At 37.3% G+C, this 16,323-nt stretch overlaps 1 protein-coding gene across 1 annotated transcript in view; it reads left to right on the forward strand.

The window, feature by feature from the left end:
* The window catches only part of DCC (deleted in colorectal carcinoma), a 1,585,944-nt gene that overhangs the window by 1,339,653 nt on the left and 229,968 nt on the right, over positions 1–16,323 (forward strand). The window lies entirely within an intron of this gene.

Raw genomic sequence — 16,323 nt, forward strand, 5'->3', positions numbered from 1 at the left:
CTTCCTCTCAGGTAGAGGCTGGTGCATTTGAACTACTGACCTTGAAATTAGCATCCCTATGTTTAACCTGCTGTGTTACAAGGACTTCTTAAGATATATATTTATCGTTGTTGATGATGATGATGTTACCTCCAAGTCAGTTCTGACTCACAGTGAACCTGTAGAGTGTTTCCAATGAGAGGCTGATTTGTTTGAATTGTCAGCCTTGCAGTTTGCAGTCCAGTGCTTATCCTATGGCTCCATGCATATTAAAGGTGCAAAGATCATGATAAATAAATTGTTTGAGGTCATTAACATTATAACAGCAACAAAATAGAATTATCTGGATAAGTCTATTCAGCTAATTAGATAGAGTTATTGAAGTACTAGTGTGGTTGGAGTTTAATGGTGTAATTCAGAAATTCAATCAAATGCCTAAAGAGAGAAATGATATTCACATGCATGTGAAAGTTGGACAACAAATAAGGAAGACTTTAGAAGAATCAATGCATTTGGGTTATTGTGTTTTAGAAGAAAATTGAAAATACCATGAAATACAAGGAAAATAAATCTGCTTTGAAGATATACAACCAGAATGCTGCTTATGAGAAAGGATTATGAGACAACGACACATGTACTTTGAGCATGTCAGGAGGGACCAGTTCCTGGAGAATATATCAGACTTGGAGGGTCAGCAAAAAAAGACAAAGACTGCCAATTAGGTGGATTGTCACAGCATCAGAAATGATGTAAAATATACCAATTGTGAGGATGCTGCACCATGGGGCAGTGTTTTGCTGTATTTGCATAGGGTCCCTCAGAGTCTGAACTGGCTAGATGACATCTAACACCAAGAACACCAACCCTCCCAAAGAATTCTGCACTTTGATTTATACCACATCTAATGACTTTTTTTGCATCCTCAAGGGACTCAAATTTTACTCCTTTTAAATGATTTTTGTGTTTGGGGAGTAAGAAGACATCTGAAGGGGCAAGATCAAGGCTGTAATGTGAATGGGTAAGGTTTCCCAATAAAGTTCTTGTAGAATGACAGTTAATATAGTTGAAAAATTAGCAAGTGTATTGTCATGAAGGAAAATTTCCTTGGCACAACTTTCCTGGATTTTTCTCACCAGTGCAATTTTCTTAAAACTTCCTCATAATATCCACACAAGATATTATCCCTTTGGAATTGAAAAAAAAAGTCTTCATAACCATTGGAATTGACCTCCCTTCTTTGGATTCAACTGGTCCAGCAGATGCCCTCAGAAGCCATTTTTTAAATTTGACCATTTTTATTGTTGCTTTGAAGGCACTATAATGAGATTAAGACAAGTGAATTATTGAAAGAACTTGTCTTCAGTCATCACTGAGAGCAGAGACATGTTAAAACATATTTTGTTTGGAACAAACTAAAGCATCTACAAGCTATAACCCTAGCATCAATACTTTTTGACTATCCTTTGTATTACTATTAATTATATTTAATTAATTACTATTAAGTTAATTGGAGACTAACAAGACAAATACATAAAGTGGAAAAATGGTGGGTTTTGGGTTTTTTTGGATTTTTTTTTTTTTTTTTTTTTTGCTTTTATTGTTTTGTATTGCTATTGTTGTTTTTGCTTCTGTTGTTAAAACCAGTCTCTGGAAATGATTCCAAAAAAATTAACAAACAATATTAATGAAGACTCTGAAACACCAAAAAAAAAAAAGAAAGAAAGAAAGAATATTACCAATTATGAATGAATAGAAAGAACATTGGACTTACAGTCAAAGACTTAAATTATGATTCTTCTGTTTTATGAGCTGAGAGATTACTGGCAAACTAAAAAAGCTGCTCCACGTGGCAGTGTCCACATGTCTAAATTTCTTGAGATTGCTAGGGAAACCAAATAATGTAAAATATACTAAGCTACTTGACATATATTTTCATTAAGATTTTTTTCTTCTTCTTCTTTCAACATTAAAGAGAAATCATCCCTATTTTCTCAGGGAGGCATAACTGCAAAGTAGGCTGGGAATATACTTCTAATTCTACATAGGTATTGGGCCATCAAATACTCCAAAACTGAAAAAAAAAGAAACAGAAAAACAAAACTCAGATTTTTGCTTTCAAGTCAATTCTGACACATAGCAACTCTACAGTTCAGATTAGAACTGCCTGGAGTTTCTGAGGCAGACTGACAAACTGGAGTTTCTGAGGCAGGCAGACACATCTTTAGGTTCAAAGGACTGACTTTGCAGTAAGCAGCTGAGTACTTAGCCACTGCACCACCAGGGGTCCTAATAAAATACTCATGGATTCTATTATTGAGGGAAAAATGGAGCCAGGACAGAGGGAGGACATTAAGAATGTCTGCCACATTAAATGTATAGCAATCTGGGGGATTTAAAAGTTCAAACTTTTATTCTACCACTCCTCTGTCAGTATGTCATATGTGTTGTCTTGCATGTTGCTGTGATTCTGGAAGCTACCGCACTGGTATTTTAAATACCAATAGGCTCACCCATGGTGAACAGACTGACAGAGACAAACTAGAAAGAAGGAGAGGCAGACTACATCTGAATCTTTAGCCACTAAAAATCTTATGGCTAGCAGCAGAACACTGTCAGATAGACTATCAGAAATTGAAAACATTACAAATAGCAGGAGAATATTGTCCGATATAATGCCAAATGATGAGCACCTTAGGTTGGAAGGGCACTCGAAAAACCACTGGGGAGGACTCTTCAAAGTACAACTAACCGTGTATGTGAATGAATTAAAGCTTTTGGGAGCTTCATTTGCTGATGGGGCACAACACAAAATGAAGAAAACCAGCTGCAAACATCCGTTAATAATCAGAATATAGGATGTATGAAATATGAATATAGGAAAATTGGAATTTGTCAAAAATGAAATGGAATGCATAAAGATCATTATCATAGGCATTAGTGAGCTGAAATGTTCTAATTTTGGCCCTTTCACATCAGACAGTCATATGGTTTACTATGCCGGGAATGACAAATTGCAGAGAAATAGTGTCACAATCATCGCCAAAAAGAACATTTCAAGATCTATCTTGAAATACCATGCTGTCTGTGATAGGATAACATCCATATGCCTATAAGGGAAAACAGTTAATCCCACTATTATTCAAATTTATGCACCACCTCTAAAGTCAGTGATGATGAAATTGAAGAATTCTACCAACTTTTTCAGTCTGAAATTGATGAAACTTGCAATCAAGGTGCACTGATAATTACTGGTGATTGGACTGTGAAGTTTGGAAACAAAGAGAAAGGACCAGTAGCTAGAAAATATGGCCTTAGTTATAGACATGTTGCTGGCAATATCATGATAGAATTTTGCTAGACCATTGAATTATTCGTTGCAATTAAAATTTTTAAACAACTTGAAAGGTGACTATACACATGGACCTCACCAGATGAAATACACAGGAATCAGATTGTCTACCTGTGTGGGCTGAGATGGAGGAGAAGTTCAATATCATCAGTCAAAACAAGGCCAGGGACAGATTGTGGAGCAGACCATTGGTTGCTCGTGTGCAAATTCATGCTGAAGCTGAAGAAAATTAAAGAAAGCCCGTGAGAGCCAAAATATGACCTTGACTATATCCCACCTGAACTTATAAACAATCTTAGGACCTGATTTGATGCATTAGACACTAGTGACCGAAGACCAGAAGAGTTGTGGGATGACAACAACATCAACATCATACAGGAAGAAAACAAAAGAACATCTAAAAGATGGGGAAGAAATAAAAGCCTATTTAGATGTCAAATACAACTTGCTTGAGTGTAGAAAAGTTAAAGTGAATGGAACCAAGAAATAAGGAGGTAAAAGAGTTGAACAGAAATTTTCAAAGCATAGCTCAAGAAGACAAAGTCAAGCATTATAATTAAATGTGCAAAGACTTAAAGTTAGAAAACCCAAAAGGAGCCACATACTCAGCATTTGTCAAGCTGAGAGAACTGAATAAAAAATTCAAGCTTCAACTTGCATTGTTGAAGAATTCTGTGGGCAAAATATTAAATAGTGCAGAAAGCATCAATAGAAGATAGAAGAGATACACAGAAGCTCTGTACCAAAAAGAAATGTTTGATGTGCAGCCATTTCAAGGTGTAGCATATGATCAAGAACTGATGGTATTGAATGAACAAGTCCACTCTATGTGGAAGACATTGACAACAACTAAGGTGTTGATGGAATACAAACTGAAATCTTTGAACAGACTGATGAAGCACTGGACGCACTCACTCATCTATGCCAAGAAATTTGGAAGCCAGTTACCTTGCCAACTGATTGGAAGAGATCCATATGTGTGACAATTCCAAAGAAAGGTGACCCAATAGAATGTGAAAATCATCAAACAATGCCATTAATCTCTCATGTGAGTAACTTTTCACTTAAGATTATTTAAAAATGATTGTTAACAGTTCATTGACAGATATCTGCCATAAATTCAAGTTGGTTTCAGAAGCCTTGGTATTTTCAATTGCTTCATAAGCATGTGAAAGTTCAATAGTGAATAAACAAAATAAGAGAAGAATTGATGCGTTTGAATTATGGTGTTGAAGACTATTAAAAGTACCATGGAATGCCAGAAGAAAAAACAAATCTGTGTTGGAAGAAGTACAGTCAGAATGTGCCTTTGAGGTCAGAATAACAAGAATTATTCTCTCAAAGTTTGGACATGTGATCAGGAGGGACCAGTCTCTGGAGAAGGACATCATGCTTGGTAAAGCAAAGAGTCAGCAAAAAAGAGGAAGACCACCAATGTGATGGATTGACACAGAGGCAGGAGCAATGATCTCAAATTTAATAACAATTGTGAAGTGTTGCAGGACTGGTCAGTGGTTGTTGGACATAGGGTTGCTATGAGCTGGAACCGACTCGATGGCGCCTAACAAATAATAAATTCTTATTAAATTTTTTACATAATTACAGTTTTTTTTTGAAAAAAAGAGGTCGTGATTTGGGAGAAAATATTTTTTTAATTTGTTTCAATGGTTTCCTCCACCCTCTTTTATATATTTGCATAAATAATGCCAAAATTTTCTTTTTTACTACCTTAGTTACCCACACATATTGCTTAACTTCTAAATTACAAATGTTAGATGTATATTTTGGACACTTTAAAAATGCCTCTCATATACACACACATATGAACTCACAGGTGTGTACACACACATACACACAATCATTCATTCATTCACATATACATGCACAGTACCTGAAACAAGATAGCTTTGTGTAGATTCTCATCATAACATCTTATGTTAAATATTCAATAAACGCTCTCTGATTTCTACCTTCATTGATAGAAAAGAGTAGCAAACGTTTCATTTTCTGACTGAGCATTAATACTTAAACCCATGGATGGGAGCCCAGTTAGTTCATTACCAGATTTAATGGTTTTTGATGGGATCTGTTCAGAAATCATTATAGCTGATGGGTAAAGGATGAGACCAGGAATGTGTGAGTGTACTAGTATTGAGCTTTTGTTAAAACATTAATCTGGTGTTAACTTCACAATTTATAATCATAAGCAAAAATTCACCCCATTGGAAATAAGCTTTCTTGTTAGAATAATTCATTGGAGAATCAGTCAACCACTGACTTCTTTGACATCAGAAAGACCGAGAGTGAACAGTGGGTGATTGCTCAGGAAATTTATGAGACCAACATGAATATCATTCACATTCCACAAAAGAAATACAACAAATCCTTCGCTGACAAAGCTGGAGCCATTACTGATTTTATATTCAGGTTTGCAGAAGAAGAGCTTCTGTAAAGCAGATGGCTTGTACAAGTATCATTACAGGAACTTTTCTATAGGAGAGCCACTTAGGAGAACTTGAAATACACCTGGGGTGATACCGACTCCACCAGCTACAAGCTGTTTGACCTTGAGAGTATTTAATTTTCTTGAGCATCACTATTTTACCTTTAGATTTCTTTATTTACCCAGTTATATTTTGATGCAACAAATAGTTTCTAAATACTTACTGTCTGTCAGGTACTACTGTATGTCTGGGAGTAGGTAAAATGATGACAAGACCATTCATCTCTCTCTGGTATATGCATTAAAGGGGAAAGCATGTACCATCACCACTACTTTGAACATCCTGGTAATTTTCTTATTCTCTGCTGGAAAGAACTCTCCCTCAATTCTCTTTTAATTTTCTACAAAACAGCTAATATACACCCAACTCCAGTCTAGCGCTGAGGGTTAATGCGTTAGACTGCAAAGTCAGTTTTAACTGCAAGGTTGGTGGTTCGAGCTCACCAGTCACTCCTTGGAAACCCTCTAGAGGGTCGCTATGGGTCAGAACCGACTCGGTGGCATTTAACAACAGCAACTAGTGTTGGTGGTTCAAGCTCACCAGCTGCTCCTCGGAAACCCTATATAGGGTCGCTATGGGTCAGAATTGACTCGATGGCACTTCACAACAACAACTGGTATGACATGTAGGATAAGCACTCGACCTCAAGGTCAATTTGAGTAGGAAGGTTGGTTGTTCAAACTCCCCAGCTGCTCCTCAGAAACCCTGTATAGGGTCCCTAGAAGTTGGAACCAACTCACAGGCACTTAACAATAATAACAGCCCCCAAAAAGACTGACTGGCACAGTGGCAGCAGCAATGGGCTCATGCATAACAGTTGTGACAATGGTGCACACCAGGCAGTGTTTTGTTCTATTGTGCATAGGGTTGCTATGAGTCAGAACTGACTCAATGGCACCAAACAACACCAATCCTGCATTTTAGGGAACATTGGGGCACTGTAGAATAAGCACTGGAGATTGCAAACTTCAAGGTCGGTGGTTCAAATCCACCAGCTTCTCAAAGGGTGAAAGATGAGGTTTTCTAATCCTACAAAGATTTACAGCTTGGGAAACCATGTACAAGGTGGCTATGAATTGGAATCTACTTGACAGCGATTAACAATAACAACATAACCCTGAGTTTTATTAAGACATATAGCCACCCATCTCAAACAGCATGCAATGACCACCTTTAAAGATATGGATAGCTGTATGACTAAGTCTGGGCAATATGGTAAGTCAGTGCGATGACATCAACATCAGCCCTTGCCCCTCAAAAAATTCATGTCCATGTGAACCCTCAGGCCTCTTTCCTTTTCTCCCTAGTTGGGAGATGACAAGGAAGTGGACCTAGAGATGGAAGTCACGTTCTAAGATTGACAAATGCACATGAGCATCATTGGATTGCTCACTTCTAAAATGCCATTTTTCATCATAGATGTTTGGCCTTTACTAACAATGTGTTGTTGACAAATACAGATGGCAGCATAGTTGATGCCTTCAGTCCTAGTTAGGACATCCTGTGTTAACATTCATTCCTGAAAATTCGATTTTGATACATCTTTAAGACTACCACTGAATTTTTTAAATACCTCTCTGTGATTACATTTTCCTACTTTATTATTTTTACATTGAATCAAATCACCTTATGATAATTACAGTGCAGGGAAAATTGCTTACAATTAAAAAGGGAAAAAATAATCTTACTCTGTTGATAACCCTCTTATTTCACATGATACTCAATAAAATAGAACTATTGAACAACAACAAAACAATTAAAGTACTCTATATGAATAGTGGACTCTTTAGCACATTTTGATCCTATTTTTTTCTTTCATTAGTCTTCAGAGCACCCAGGTAGTTTTGATATTTGACAAAGTCTAGAATTTGTTTTTTAAATAAAATCATTCATATACATTGGAATTAATTTTCCAGAATTGAGCATGATCTTTTCTGGAACATAGGAAGAACTAAACACAAGGGGCTGAAGTGAAAATGACTCATGAAAAACCTAGTTTTGTAGTAAGCACACGTGAATGCAGTGTGACACATGCTTGTACAATTATAGTAAAGGAGCTGATAATCTCAAGGTCAGCAGTTCAAAACTACCAGCGATTCCACAAGAAAAAGATGAGACTTTCTGCTCCCATAAAGATTTATAGCCTCGGAAACCTTATGCAGGGTCGCTATGAGTCCGAACTGACTGCACAGCACACCACCACCAGCATCACCATAGTAACGTGTGGAGTCCTGGTGTGGCGCAGTAGGCTAATGCGTCAGACTACAAAATCTTTGAACTTCAAGATCCGGCGATTCAAGATCACCAGCTGCTCCTTGGAAACCCTTTACAAGGATGCTATGAGTCAGAATCAACTCCATGGCACATAACCACCACTATAAATGAGTGAGAGTAACTGCACCCAGCGACATTGCTGTTTATTGTTGTTATGTGCCATCGAGTGGATTCCGACCCATAGCGACCATTGCTATCTATAGTATCTTTCAAAAACCCTTGTTGGGAAAATCTTTTAGAAATTGCAATATATTCTTTTGAAGTCCTTTATTGATATGAGGGGGAAAATATTGGTGGATTTGACTGTAACAAAATAACAAAAAGTGGTTGACTCAAACCTTATAAATACTATGAGCAACCCGATTATAAAGCAATGTTTCTGATTCTTTTAAAAAAGTGTAAAAAGGGGGAGATCATCGCTGTACTTGTGAGTTTAGGTTTTTGTTTTTCTCTTAAGTGATGTACTCAAAATAGCCAGAAGCAAACACCAGACACATCTACTGCCTTATCAGTTATTTCAGGGTAAACCCATCTGGTCAGAAGTGGAACACCAGTGTACATTTTTAAACAGGAGCAAGACTGTTAAGTGTTGAAGAGTCTGTAACTAGTTGAAAGCACACTTGTGTTCCCTTTGTTGTTGTTACTGTTAAGTGCTGTTGAATCAGTTCTGACTCATAGCAACCTTGTATAGGGTTTCCAAAGAACAGCTGATGGATTTGAATTGCTGACCTTGTGGTTTACATTCCAGTATCATCCGGCAGCACCACACCAGGAGTCTCTTTAGTAATCTGTGAAATGTTGTATGCAAAGTCATTCTCAGTGTTCTTTTGTAGGCATGGAAATGGTGAAGGAAAAGGGGTTTTGGTCACAGTTAATCCCAGAGTCATGGTTAGGCCTTGGGCTGCTAGCCTCTAGGTCAGCAGTTTGAATCCACCAGCCACTTAATGGGAGAAAGATGAGGTTTTCTTGTCTCATAAAGATTTACAGCCTCTGAAACCTTCCACAGGTTTGCTATGTGTCGGAACCCATTTGAAGGCACACAGCAACAACCATTACTAGAAGACAGAGTAAGCATCGAGGAGAGTTGGCACCCTAAAAAAGAGAGTAACAAAACTTTACATCTATAGTAAATAGTAATGAGAAGTAACATCTTTTGTCTCAGATTAATATGGGTCATAATAATAAATTTCTATTTGTTAAATATTTACACAGAGTCTGGCTATTTAAAAATATTATAGCAACACTATATACCTTAAAGTAGTGCAATTCAAATCTACAGATTAAGAAAAGAAATATAAAACTTAGAGAAGTTAATACATTTTTCAAGAATATATATCTTTAAGTATATATTCTTTTCTAATCCAGGTATGTATAATGCTATTGCCTGGAACCCTTGAACTCTCACATCTCTTTAGGGAAAAATGTGGCCCAGAAAAACTCTGTCCTCTGAGTATCAACCTTAATTGCTGAATGATCCTTCCCCCTTTAATTCCCCTCATCATCCCCACCTCCCCTAAAAGCTAGGGACCTTTTAGAAGTGAAATCACAACTCTTGCAAGTTTCTAGGTTGACAGCCCCTTTTGAGCTGGTGTCTCCAAATGTTATCCTCTGGCTACTTACTCTCTTCCCAGTCTAACTAAATCAGATGCCAAGAAAAGCCCATGTTAACCACATATTTGTCTCTCCCCATCTCAGGAGGTTGCTATTTATTGTTTTCATTTTTTACAGTCTTTTAGCAGAATTTTCACAAAATCTAGCTGAATTATTATCCAGGTCGATTAACACAATCATATATAAAATTCTCTAAGAAACACAAATATAGCAAAGTAATGTGACAATTCAGTATATTTTACTGGGACCCAGAAGTCTTTTTTTGCATCTGGTTTCACTGGCTTTCATGTAATTTTTACATTAATTTTTTTGCCATAAATATTACTAATAATGCCAGCATTTGGAAGACACTTGGTTGAGCTCATTTGACGTACAATTTGTTTCGTCTGGTTATTTTCTTTCCCTCTTTCACCCACTTTCCCTTAGCAGAGTGTACGAATGTAACTGAAACACAAGTTGGTTTTCCAAAAAATGTGGGCCAGGAGCTAAATTTGTTTATGATCAAATGCCCTAATGCTGTATTCCTGTACCATTTATCATTAGCAGTTATTATTTTTACCAGGGCTTTATTCTTACCTAATTATTCTAACTTCATTTTTTTCATGTTTTATTAAAGCATGAAGTTAAAAATGAGTTCAATTTTATAGCTACCTTAGAATTATCATTAATTTAGTACTCCTTTTCATTATTAACAAAGTTATTTTCCATCTAGTTGTATTTTCCTGAGTTAAGTACATATTCGAATGAGCAACAAATCCAAGTTTTAGAGCACAGAACTAAAACTCTGAGTGTTTGAAGGTTTCATCAATCAAGGCAATCTTATTTCCATGAGGAGAGAAATTAATTTGGATGTGGAACATATTGAATCAGACATGGAGCAATGCATTGTTTTTGTTTTAGTCAGGTAGGATCTAAGCATAGTTGTAGTTGTACTTAAGTGCTGTTAAATCAGTCAAACTAGTTTTATGGTCCAGTGCTTATCCTACAGTGACACACCAAGACTCTGATAAAAGTATTTTGTTGTTATTGTTAAGTGCCATAGATCAAATCAGTTCCAACTCATAGTGATCCAGTATAGGATTTCTGAGGAGCAGCTGGTGGGTTTGAACTGCCATCCTATGATGTACAGTCCAGTGCTGATCCTACAGTGCTACACCAAGAGTCTGGTAGAAGTATGCAACCTATTAAATTCAACTTCAACCCAGGCTATTAAATCTTTGCATGTCTTGGTAGTGAGATCCTTCATGATTGTAGCGGGGAAATCTTCATGATTGTAGGGGGAAGATGTAGAAATTGAAGCAGGAACTTTTCACATTGTATCTTTTCCATATGCCTTTGGCATTGTCTCCAAGACCTTAGTAACGACTAGAATACCATGAAAGGGAAAGTAAACAGAGCTATATAGATGCTCTCTCCAACCTGAAAACACTATATGGCTATTTAAATTAAAATCAAGTAAAATTAAGTATAATGTATAAAAGAAAAAACAACAGTTCTTTATTCATAGTACTTGTATTCAAGTGTTCAGTAGTCACAGGTGGCTAGTGGCTACCATATTGGACAGCACAGCTATGGAACATTCCCATTACTGAAGAAAGCACTATAGAACAACACTGTTGTTGAGCACGTAGTGGTTTATTTTATAGTGCTCAGTGGGTACCTTAAATGGGAGGTTGTAGGAGGATAATGAAGAAAGCAGAAGCAACAGTTTTAAAGTAAAAATGAAGATTACAGTAAATGTACATATGTATGCATAAAGACTACAGGTTGCTTGTGTGTCTGAGTATGCTACCAGGCATACTGGCTATTTAAAAATAAAAATTTAGATAGCAAAAGTCATTCATTGCCCAGATAAAGACAGAGACCTGAGCAGCAAAAGCAGAAGCTGACAAATTGAGCAGGCTACAATTTGTCACACATATGCACACACACACATTCATACAAACACCTGCACGCACACACAATCATACAAGCACCTGTATGCACACACATTCATACAAATACCTGAACACACACACATTCATACACATACATGCATGCACACACAGTCTTTGACAATGTAAAGACAAAATCAAAGTATGAAATAATCACTGAGATATGCTAGGATACCATGATATTGCTGTTGTTGTTGTTAGGTGCTGTCTAGTCTGGTCTAACCCATAGCGACCCTTTATACAATAGAACAAAGTGCCACCGCGTTCTGTGCCATCCTCACAATTGCTGCTACTGTGCTTATCCCTCTTAGTGGTACTCTCCCTTATTTTCACTGACCCTCCACTTGACCATGTATGATGTCTTTCTCCAGGGACTGGTCCTTCCTGATAGTATGAGAGACGAAGTCATGATGTTGGGAAACACTCAATTGTATTGCATGATGTTAATGTCCGTTACTAAAAAGCAACAAAAGTTATTTAGATTTTGCTGAAACAAAGCATAGTAAAGTCCAAAAACTATTTTTTTGTATATTTTCATTATTTTTACTTTTCCTCATCTCTGAAGATGCAAATCATCTGGAAGCCGTTTACCCTTCCCGTCTTATTAAGTCTTTATCCAGCAGTGACCGCAGGTGGACTCTCAAATAGAGTTGACCTGACTAGAGTAGCCATGTAATAAGGACTCCAGTTGTGGTGCTGTAGGATAAGCACTGAACTGCTAAACACAAGGTCGATGGTTCAAACCCACCAGCCACCCCCTGGAAATCCAATACACGGTTGCTATGAGTCTGAATCGACAATGGTACTTAACAACAGTATTATCCCTCTGGAGTCCTGGTGACACACTAGATTAAGCACTGGCCTAGAGTTTGAACCACCAGCCACTCTGTGGGAGGAAGCCGAGGTGTCAGCTTCTGTCAATACTCACAGTCTGAGAAACCCCATGGAGCTGCCCTCCTCTGTCCTGTGTGGTCTCTATGAGTCAAAATCCACTGGTTGGCAAAAGTGCCCTGGAGGTGTCATTGTTAACCCCTTGGCTGCTAATCAAAAGGTAAAGGTTGAACCCAACAGCATCTCCATGGGAGAAAATCCCTGACAATCTGTTCTCATAAAGATTACAGTCTAGGAAACCTTATGGAATAGTTTTACTTTGTCTTATAGAGTAAAATGAATTGGTTATATATATATATACATATATATATTCAAGTCGAGTCGATTCCAACCCATAGCAACCCTATATAGAGTTTCCAAGGAGCAGCTGGTGAGCTTGAGCCACCGACCTTGCAGTTCAAATGGCTTTGAAGTCTGGCACATTAACCCACAGCACCACACCAGGTCTCCAGTATACATATAGCACCTAACAATATCAAGAGGGCCATTCACTAAGCCTGTGCTTTCTCGTCTGTGAAATGGAGAAAATCAAAGTGCACTCCTCTTGGGTTACTGTGAAAATAACCGTAAGTAAGAGATGTCAAGGTTGGTGTCTGGGGTAAAGTAAGCTCTTGGTAAACCAGAACTCCAGTATTAACATCTTATCTCTTTCCTTAGGCTTCCTTAGCCCTTTCTAGTCATATCATTATTATGCTTTCTCATTTCGTCACTTTCTGTGTTTATCTCTGCCCTACTATTTCCTGTTTCCCTTCCCCTCTCCCCAAAACCTAAGGAAATGTATCAGGAGAGTAAAGAAGAAAGAAAAAGGAGCAAAGAAGTGTGAGCAGAAGTGATGGCAAACATTTGTAAAAGGGAAAAAGATAGGCTTTCTTCTTTAGTTTCTGGTCTTTATTCTCTTGTGCTGCTATAATAGACATATCACAAGTGGATGGCTTTAAGAATCAGTAATTTATTTTCTCATAGTTTAGGAGTCTAGAAGTCCAAATTCAGGGCACTAGCTCTAGGAAGTCTTTGTTTCTCTATTGGTTCACAATTTAGGAAGAAGATCTTTGTGTCCTTTCAGCATGTGAGACTGCAATCTCTTCGAAATCTCCATGTAACTTGGCATCAATCTTCCCCTGAGTCTAGGAGGTTCCCAGCACAGGGAGCCTGGCCTTATAGGATGCACTCCACTCCCAGCTCATTTTTTCTTGATTGTAGTTGGTCCCTCTGACCTTTCCTGACTTCTTTATTCCCTTTTATCTCAAAACATATTGACGCAAAATATAACACAATTCTGTAAATTCCACCCTGTCTCATTAACATTACTGCCAAGAATCCTACCTCATTAACATCACAGTGGTTACAATTTATGACACATAGGATCATGAAATCAGGCCACAAAAGATATGATAATTGTATCATACTGAGAATCATGGTCTAGCCAAGTTTACAAATAAATGGGGGGGGGGGCACATTTCAAGTCATAACAAGCACATTTCACATTAATGTTTGTTCTTGGTGCTAGGTAGTAAAACTTTTTCTCTTTTTAAACTTAAAGTAACAACTTATTTGTTCTAATGAATTAAATTGACAGTAGCTGCATTTCTTATTGAGACATGAGATGGTTATGCAGAAAAAGAATGTTTGTTCGCTTTTATATGAAGGCTGCTCTTTACAATTGACCAGAGAAAAGCCAAGACCTCCTAGACCATTTCAGACATACAAAACCATCAACTCCTACATGTGACTTCTCACAGAGCCTGAGACAATTATGACTGGGTCTGAATCTCTCTATTTCTAAATTACCAATCATCATTGCTGCCTAGCTACCCTGTTACATTGTAGAGATCATGGATGGAAATTTATTTTTTAATCAAATGAGGGAAGATGATAGGTAAATTTGGTATAGACTCATTCACAAAGTTTGATCCCAAAACTCTAAGCAGATTATTTTCATTCTAATGAATCCCCAAACATCTAGTTTATTAAGTTGGTAGGTGTTGTTGAATTGATTCTGACTCATAGCAACCCTTGTGTGGTGTTGCAGGTTAATGCAATGGACTTCAAAGTTGGTTTGAATGGCAAGCTCACCAGCTGCTCCTTGGAAACGCTATACAGGGCCACAATAAGTCGGAACCGACTTGACAGTACTTAACAACAACAACAGCAATATAGCAAACCTATGTACAACAGAAACACTGCCCAGTCACGAGCCATTCTCACAATTGTTATGTTTGAACTCAAAGCTGTTGCCACTATATCAGTCCATCTCCCTGGGGGGTCTTCCATTTTGTCATTGACCTTCCACTTTACCAAGAATGATGCCCTCTCCAAAGAGTTGTCCTTCCTGATAACATGTCCGAAGTATGAGATGAAGTCTTGCCATCCTGACTTCTAAGTAGCATTCTGCCTGCACTTCTTCCATCACAGATTTGCTTGTTCTTCTGGCAATCTATGGTACTTTCAATATGATACTCTAACACCAAAACTCAGATGCATCAATTCTCCTATAGTCTTGCTTATTCATGGTCCAACTTTCACATGCATTTGAGGTCATTGAAAATAACAAGGCTTGGATTAGGTGCACTTTAGTCGTGTTACTGATGTCTTTGCTCTTCAGCAGTTTAAATAAGTCTTTGTAGCAGATGTACCTAATGGCAATACGTCGTTTGATTTCTTGACTGCTGCTTCCTTGTGTGTTGATAGTGGGTCCAAGCAAAATTAAATCTTTGAGAACTTCAATCTTTTCTCCATTTACCATGATGTTATTTACTGGTACAGCTGTAAGTTTTGTTGTGGGTTTTGTTTTGTTTTCTTTTCTTTACCTTGAGGTGTAATCCATACTGAAGGATGTAATCTCTTATCTTCATCAGTAAGTATTTCAAGTTGTCTTGGCTTTCAGCAAGCAAGGTTGTATCATCTGCATGTTGAAGGTTGTTAATGAGTCTTCCTTCAATCCTTATGCCATGTTCTTCTTCATATAATCCAGTGTCTCAGATTGTTTGCTAAGCATATAGATAATAAGTATGATGAAAGGATACAACCCTGGCACACACCTTTCCTGCTTTTAAAGCACTCAATATCCCCTTGTTCTTCTTGAACAATTGCCTCTTGGTCTATGTATAGGTTCTTCATGTACTCAAGTGTCTGGAATATCCATTCTTTGAAATTTTATCTATATTTTGTCATGATCCAAGTCAGTATGGACTTAAAAAATATATATATAAGAGAAAGAAATAATTTGAAAGAGTAGGTCAAGGAGATGCTTTGCTTTTTCAGGACTCCAAGAAACAGTTCACCATTCCGTAAGTTAATTACATACAGTTTTTTCACCTAGACTAGAGACTAGGGAAGGCAGTCATTTTTATCTATGATGTCCTTTCCTTCATATATCAAGCATGACAGATGCAGAAATGTCTTCTCTCACTTCTTGATGTTCTTGTCTCATCAACAATTCCATCTTTGCCAGATTCAATATTTAGAATTCTTTCTTGATTTTCCCTCTCTATATTTTCTTCCCAAATATATCTATAAATCATGTTGCTCAAATCTGTCTTTTGTTCTTTATTCTTATCATACCAGCCCCATTCAGGCCCTTCTGATCTTTACCTGAATAATAATAATAATAACCTCTTTAACTGTGCCCACGTCCCATATCTTTTCCATATTTTCTGGACTAGATAGTTTTATCTAATTAATTTCCTAAAAGCACAGTTCTAAACTTGCTTAAAATGGTCTTCAGTTCACCGCCTTTTGTTGATTTTAAGGCAAATAGTATAGAAGGTAAGAAGTTGAACTT

Source organism: Chrysochloris asiatica, unplaced genomic scaffold (assembly GCF_000296735.1).
Source record: "Chrysochloris asiatica unplaced genomic scaffold, ChrAsi1.0 scaffold00021, whole genome shotgun sequence".
NCBI lineage: Eukaryota > Metazoa > Chordata > Mammalia > Afrosoricida > Chrysochloridae > Chrysochloris > Chrysochloris asiatica.